General features: G+C 36.8%; 1 long non-coding RNA gene across 1 annotated transcript in view; it reads right to left on the bottom strand.

Annotated features, from left to right (window-relative positions):
* Window positions 1-7,139, bottom strand: part of LOC309661013 — a 31,690-nt gene extending 24,551 nt beyond the window's left edge. The window contains exon 1 of the long non-coding RNA XR_014263791.1: window positions 4,541-7,139. This is a non-coding gene — a long non-coding RNA (uncharacterized lncRNA). The remainder of the gene's footprint in view (window positions 1-4,540) is intronic.
* Window positions 7,140-7,395: the final 256 nt, after the last annotated feature.

Below are 7,395 nucleotides of genomic sequence, written 5' to 3' on the forward strand. Positions count from 1 at the left end.
TAGAGAAAACGCAAAACTGAAAAAGCAAATATAATCAGTTCAGTAAGTACAAAGATAGGATACATTCAGGGTGCCACGGGGGGCCCCTAGCATTTGAGGAAGATGGTTTCCAATGAATACGGAGAGAGAAGTTGAGGCATAAGTTCTTAAATTATGGAAAAAAAGCTGGAACTTCTCATACAGTGTGAAATCTTTTAAGTGTTTTAAACAGATGCCTAAGAATATATTTTCATTCTGAAAAATCGTTGTGTATGAAGTGTTCACAGTGGATCGAAAAGGGACAAAACAGGGCAGAGAAACCATGTAGGGGACTCTTCAGTAATTCATTCAGCATATACATTTTATGTGCCTTCTTTGTGTTTGATACTGTGCTTAGCACTGGCATAGAGTTGAAAGCAGTTATAGTACATTCCCTCGGAAGCTAAGTCAGAGCAACAGACTTTAAGCAAAAATGAAAACAGGGGCTTCCCTGGTGGCGCAGTGGTTGAGAATCTGCCTGCCAATGCAGGGGACACGGGTTCGTGCCCTGGTCTGGGAAGATCCCACATGCCGCGGAGCAACTAGGCCTGTGAGCCACAACTGCTGAGCCTGCGCGTCTGGAGACTGTGCCCCACAACAAGAGAGGCCACAACAGTGAAAGGCCCGCGCACCGCGATGAAGAGTGGCCCCCACTTGCCACAACTAGAGAAAGCCCTTGCACAGAAACAAAGACCCAACACAGCCAAAAATAAATAAATAAATATATTTAAAAAAAAAAATGAAAACAGAAATATATATGCCTGGGTTATATTACTAAGTAGTAATCAACTAATATCCCTCATGTTCCCTTACCTCTCACACTTGTAATACGATGATATTTTCCTTCCACGCATCTACACTGGAGGGTGGAAAACAAGGTCAGAACTAACTGCAAAGTTTCAGACCAAGAAACTGGCTTTTGTTTGTTTGTTTTTGGTTGGAAAGACTAGGTAAATCAAGGCCTAGAGGATGAGAAGGAAGAAGAGATGCAAAAAACCAAAACAACTCAAAAGTAAAAGGGAGAGTAGGTAGATGCTAAAGGTAAAACCATCTCCCACAGAGAAATAAGAGGTGTAGTGAAAAAGACCAGTAGGACAAACTGTCCTCCAGTGCGTTTCCAATTCTCCCCCCACCTCCTCATCAATGATGTAACCTATCACCTATGAACAACCTACATGGAAATGTGTAAATCTCTATGAACAGAGGGTAGCAACTTAGAAACTGTATGTGAAGTTGCTGGACAATAATATCCTCAGACAGAAATGTTCCAAGCATGAACCTGTAGGGGATTTTCTGATTAGCAGAACCCTGGTATATTAAATACATAGTTTTTTAAAAAAGGAAAAGGCACTATAAAGGAAAAGAACAAAATACTTGGAAAGATAATATGGCAGATTAATCATGTATATTGGAGAGTCAAGAAATGGTAGGTGAATAAAACAGGAATAGTCAGGTGAAGTTTAGAATGAAGAGATTATGAGACAGAAGGCACACGGTGATGAACTTCACTGATATTAAAAAACATTTAGTAGGTTCAAGAAGCTAAAATAAGGTTGATGGGGCTGGTGGTGAGTCAGAGGAAGAAACAAATGAAGATTTGAGAATTCACAGTCTAAGGGTCAAATTCAAGAACTGGAATTTTATTCTAAGTGCAATGGTCAAGAATTGTGACGGGGCTGAGATCACCTCCTTCCCTTGAGCTAACATGTGAGCCCGCGGCAGTTGCGTGGAAGCTGGCAGAACATCTGAAGCTCCTGGATCTGAGACAGAAAACTGACTTCTAGCACAGCAGGCAGCGTTTGCTTCATATTTTCGTGCCTCCCAAGTCCCACGGGGCCATGAGAAAGCAGGCCCAGGTGGATGTTGCCCACACAGTGGGTTTGTGTCACAGCTAAGGACCCCCAAGTCTAGGAAACCCCACCTTTCAAAAGGAGGCTGCGAACAAAGCCAGACTCACCTTTGTAGCAGACATTATCTTTTCCATTCTGTGGAGAAAATAAATCTCCCCCGTCCTTTAGAGGAAGACCCTACCGCTGTCTTCCCAGGCTGTTTGCTCTACACACATCCTTGAAAAGATAATCAGGAACAAAAGGTAGTAGAAGACCTGCAGACACATCATGGAGAACAGTCTCTTATCCTATTGTGAACTCTTTTAATTAGGTGAGTTTTGAGACAATATGCATATATTTTTTTAAGTGAACACTAACATACATATATATTTTTTGAAGTGAACACTTTGCGTCCTGTGTGTAAGGATTAGCTTGTTGGGGATTAAAGTGGCGATGAAGAGATCCGTTTGGAGGCTGTTGAACCCCATGCGAATAATGATTGTGACTGTTGCATGTAGCCTGGAAGATGATGGTGGTTTATCAAGGTAAGTGGCGGTGAGGATTTAGCATTAATAAGACCACCGGTAGTAAAATTGACTAGGAAAGCATTACAGGAACAAAGGTGTATTTGAAACAGGGTGCGTAGGGGGAATTGACTCATGGATTCAGCTTTAATAATAAAATAATCAAAAAGTTTTACATGCATATGCTTTCTCTAAATGTCACTGAGCATATGAAAAAACACACAGTCATCTTGGTTTCAAATAGACCAATTTTTCACTTAAAAATCATCCTGTTTGACTAAGAATTACAATCTGATTAAAACTCCCAAATAATCAATTCTCTTTTCAAAGTTTCATTTTTATGTGTTTACTTATAATAGATAATCTTTAAAACTATGTAGATGATTTAAATTTTTTTTGTTTTAAAGATATCTTTATTTTATTTTTTTTGGCTGCGTTGGGTCTTCACTGCTGCGCGTGGGCTTTCTCTAGTCGTGGCGAGCAGGGGCTACCCTTCGTTGTGGTGCGCGGGCTTTCCATTGCGGTGGCTTCTCTTGTTGCAGAGCACGGGCTCTAGGCACGCAGGCTTCAGTAGTTGTGGCATGCGGGCTCCGTAGTTGTGGCTCATGGGCTCTAGAGCGCAGGCTCAGTAGTTGTGGTGCACGCACTTAGTTGCTCCGCGGCATGTAGGATCTTCCCAGACCAGGGCTCAAACCCGTGTCCCCTGCATTGGCAAGCGGATTCTTAACCACTGCGCCACCAGGGAAGCCCCTAAAATTTTAAATGGGGAAATAGAACTATGTTGAAATAGCTCAAAGAGTAATTGGTATTTGCAGAAGAATATTTGTAGAGATTATGGAAGTTATAATTTCCAAAAATCTGAGTCTTTATCCTATTAAGATTAATAAAAATTAAGGTAGATGTTGATTTTTTTTTTTAAATCAAAGATATGCCGTAAGATACGCTTTAGTGTTTACCTAGAGAGGGAAAATTTTGTCCCTAATTCTAATTACCCACTTAAACACTTTGAGCCAACTAAAGTTCCAATATCCCTAGAAGTGTGGAATTAAACGTCAAAAGCTTTAAGAGAATTTTTAGCATAGAATGGTGAGCTTGTCACATCCTATTCATAATGTAGCAAGATTAAATTGTATAAAATCATCTAATGAGGAGAAAAAGGAAAAAAAGAAGAAAGTTTAAAATAGAATAGTCTCTCGTTATTCTTGTATTTCCTTGACTCTTGTTCCTCCAGGACATCTGAAGATATTTAGTTTCATTGTTCTCTGAGTAGCTCATGAATATTTCAGTTCCAAATGGTTGAATGTTCTTTTTACTAGTCCATTTAAATTGCAGCACAAATATTTTTTTTATGTGTGTTGCTGGGAGACTTGGTGATTTAGGGAGTTTTACTTTTTTTTTAAACAATGAAACAAGTCTGTATAGGAACTATAACAGTCATGTTTATTTAAGATTGCAGTAGAATGGAAATATCACATGTTTTTTTAATGTTTAATAATGAAATAGCTCTTTTATTTTAACAATCATATGGAATAATAGTTTTCAAACATTCAAAGCATTAGTGCACATAAAAGAAGTTTGAATTAGATCATTCTTTACTTCCTTGTATAAGAGATTTCCTTTGTGTCTCTTCACACAAGTCTTTTCAAAGGTTGAAAGGCATATGAAGTGTTCCCTCATTATTGCACTCACATGGACTTTCGTGTGAAATAGATCACAAATAGAGATAGCCTCAAAGCCCTGGCTCTATGAATATGAACAAATTTGATCTGACTGAAAATAATTTAATCAGTAGTTATAGCACATTTTTGTATACAAAATCCTGATTCTCATGTCTCTATATAATTAAGATAATCCTGGGTGAATAAGAGAAAACAGTTATTATGTGGTCATGTTAATATGTCTAGCACATTGCGGAATTAATAAAAATCCTCTAAGGATTTTAAAAAACCAATCATATTGATGTACATTCTAAGCCCAGTTCCAAAATGCATAGCCAAACCCATCTTACTTTCAAACATGACTTATTTATTTATTTTTCTTTAAATTTTATTTATTTATTTATTTAGTTTTGGCTGTGTTGGGTCTTCGTTTCTGTGCAAGGGCTTTCTCCAGTTGCGGCAAGCGGGGGCCACTCTTCATCGCGGTGCGCGGGCCTCTCACTATCGCGGCCTCTCTTGTTGTGGAGCACAGGCTCCAGACGCGCAGGCTCAGTAGTTGTGGCTCATGGGCCCAGTTGCTCCGCGGCATGTGGGATCCTCCCAGACCAGGGCTCGAACCCGTGTCCCCTGCATTGGCAGGCAGATTCTCAACCACTGCGCCACCAGGGAAGCCCTCAAACATGACTTATTTTTAAATATAAAGAAAAATTAAACACTGAAAAAAATTACATCCAAATTTGGAGTTATTAAATAAATGAAACTAGTGAAACATCACAAGAAACAGACTAGGAAGAATACATTAAAATATCTGGAAATGAGAAAAAATTATAAATGATGAAGTTGGCTGTGATGCTATCAGATTTTCCTCTGAGCGTAGTATTTTTTATGATTTATTCACATGATCATCTACATGGCATTAACATGACATACCCATCAGTTACTTAGGGATCAGAGAAAGAGTGTCATCTTTTGCTATTTAAAAAGAGCGATGTGAAACTTTTAGCCTCAGGCTATAGGATTAAAAGGAAATAACTTTACAGCAGTTACAAAAGTAATTCAGAGTTTAAAAATATCATTTCTTTTAAGAATTCAAAGAATATAAATTGATTATCTACTTTCATGTAATTTATTATATTAGTCAGTTTGCAAGAGAACAGTGGTTCCAAAAGAAAAATTATTTGCGGGAACAAAAAGAAAAACAAGCTTATTGGCTATATGAGATGCCTCTTGGTACAATGTTCTTAATTTAGGACTTTGGTCAGAGAATACAGAAGTCATACTGGTAGAGACTCATTATCTGCTGATGCAATATATACATGAGGTTTATTATTATAGGTATGCCTGTAATATAAACATCTTTTCTCATGTCCTGAGGGTATGTATTGCAAATAAATCAATTTGTTTGAGTAACAATACTTCAGAAATATTAAAAGGACTAATTTTTAAATCTTGCATAATGTTTAAGCATTCGATAGTTTGTCCTTCCAGGACCTTTCATGTATAAATTTAAAATTTTCATAAATGCTAGGGAAAATACAGTATTGCATATTTTAATACCTAATTAATTGTCTACCATTTCTTATAAAGCTCAAAACACTACAGAAGATGAAAAAGAAAAGATATATGATGAGTTGATAAAAACACAAGGAACAAGATCACATCTAGGGAGATTGTGAAAGTGTACATCTGACAATATTTACATAAAATCGATAAATCAGAAGTCCAATATTTAAATATATTAATGTGAAATAAGGTGTTAAAGTCGTAAGGCTGACATGAAGGAATGGCAATAAAGGATAGTTAAATGAAAGGTGTAGACCATTTTAGAATCTACTAGAAGAAGTCAAAAGCAAGGATGATCTGGCTATGTGGGAGAAATATGAGGATCCACTTAAACCTGCGTATTATAAATACAGAAGGATGATGTAGTAGTTTTCAATAGCAAACACTTTTTATCTGATTCTTTTTTATGATTCATGATTCAGAAAAACAACCTGTTGTTTTTCCCCAACTTGGTAACCTTGGTATAATTCAAGTAAGTCTTATGTTACTGAGACCAGTTTCCCAGCCATGATTTCCTAGGTGATGATTTCGTTAAGTCCCAGTGACTAGAAATCCATCTTGATATTGATGCCACATATATAAGCGCTCCTAATTAAAGAGCACTGTTATCTCACCGCACAAAAAGCAGTTGGCCTGAAAATTGTGCCATGATTTACATCATCTCTGTTGAGCAGAATAAAGGACCATGCAGTTTTAATAGATGCATCAAGAAGCTCATTCTTGCAGGGAGGATAAAAAAATATTAAGGCTTAAACCGTAGATGTGTAAAGGAGCATCAGTGTAAGATTGTTACTGGCCATCACATCAGATGTCTCTTAAGAGTCTTCCAGGCATGTGAGAAGAGAAGAATATTATTCTTTCCTCATTTCCTTTGCTAACATCAACAGCAGGCTGCTGATATTCAGATAATTATGGATTGCATGATGAAGGAAACAGGCATATTTTTTACTAGAACATAAGATGAAGGTACCAACAAAGTCTGCAAGACTGTAATGTGATGTGACTCCTGTCAGGAGCACAGCTAGCTGAAATTAAATATACTGGCTACCGACAAAACTGGCAAAGTTAAAAAAACATAGATGCAAAGCATAGGAGGGCTTTCTAAAGTGTCTGGTTTTGTATATGAATACATGGCTCCAAGGAAGGATGTGCTGCCTGTTAACCTGTGTGTCCCTAGCAAGTAATATGCATCTTGTCAGAAGAAGACACCCAATACTCTATGTTTTACAAGTGATTTCAAAGGATACAAATATTTAATATTTATAATAACACCACGCAGTAGCCATTATTATTATTATTATTATTATTATTCCCCAGAAGAAGCAGGGATACAGAGTTGAAATGATAATAAGGTGACTTAATGTGAAAGATCCAGGGCCAAATCCAGGTCTTATTCTATCTGAGCACTTTAGTGCTTCTTCCAGCTCAGTTTTGAATATAAAGTACAATAGTTTTATTTATTAGCGTTTAGAAATATTTACAAAAAAAGTAAATTGTTTTTCAAAATCCCTAGAGTTTATGTAAAAACAGAATTATGGAAGCTAGTATTTTAAAATACTAGCTTCCATAATGTAAATACTATTTTACAATAGTAAAATTGTATTAAATATAAATAGTTAATAGTAAATTTTGAAGAGAAGAATATAATTTAAGAGAACTGATATTTAAATAATTCTCAGAAAAGTAAACATGTTAAAGGAAAAGTTTAAAGAAGTCTGTGTGGTGAGTATAGAGGGGAAGGAACTGCTCAAGTTTGGTTATGGGAGCAATGCTTTTATTAGGAGTTATTATAGCAATCTAGCC

Source organism: Balaenoptera physalus (assembly GCF_965194825.1).
Source record: "Balaenoptera physalus genome assembly, chromosome: 5".
NCBI classification, from domain to species: Eukaryota; Metazoa; Chordata; class Mammalia; order Artiodactyla; family Balaenopteridae; genus Balaenoptera; species Balaenoptera physalus.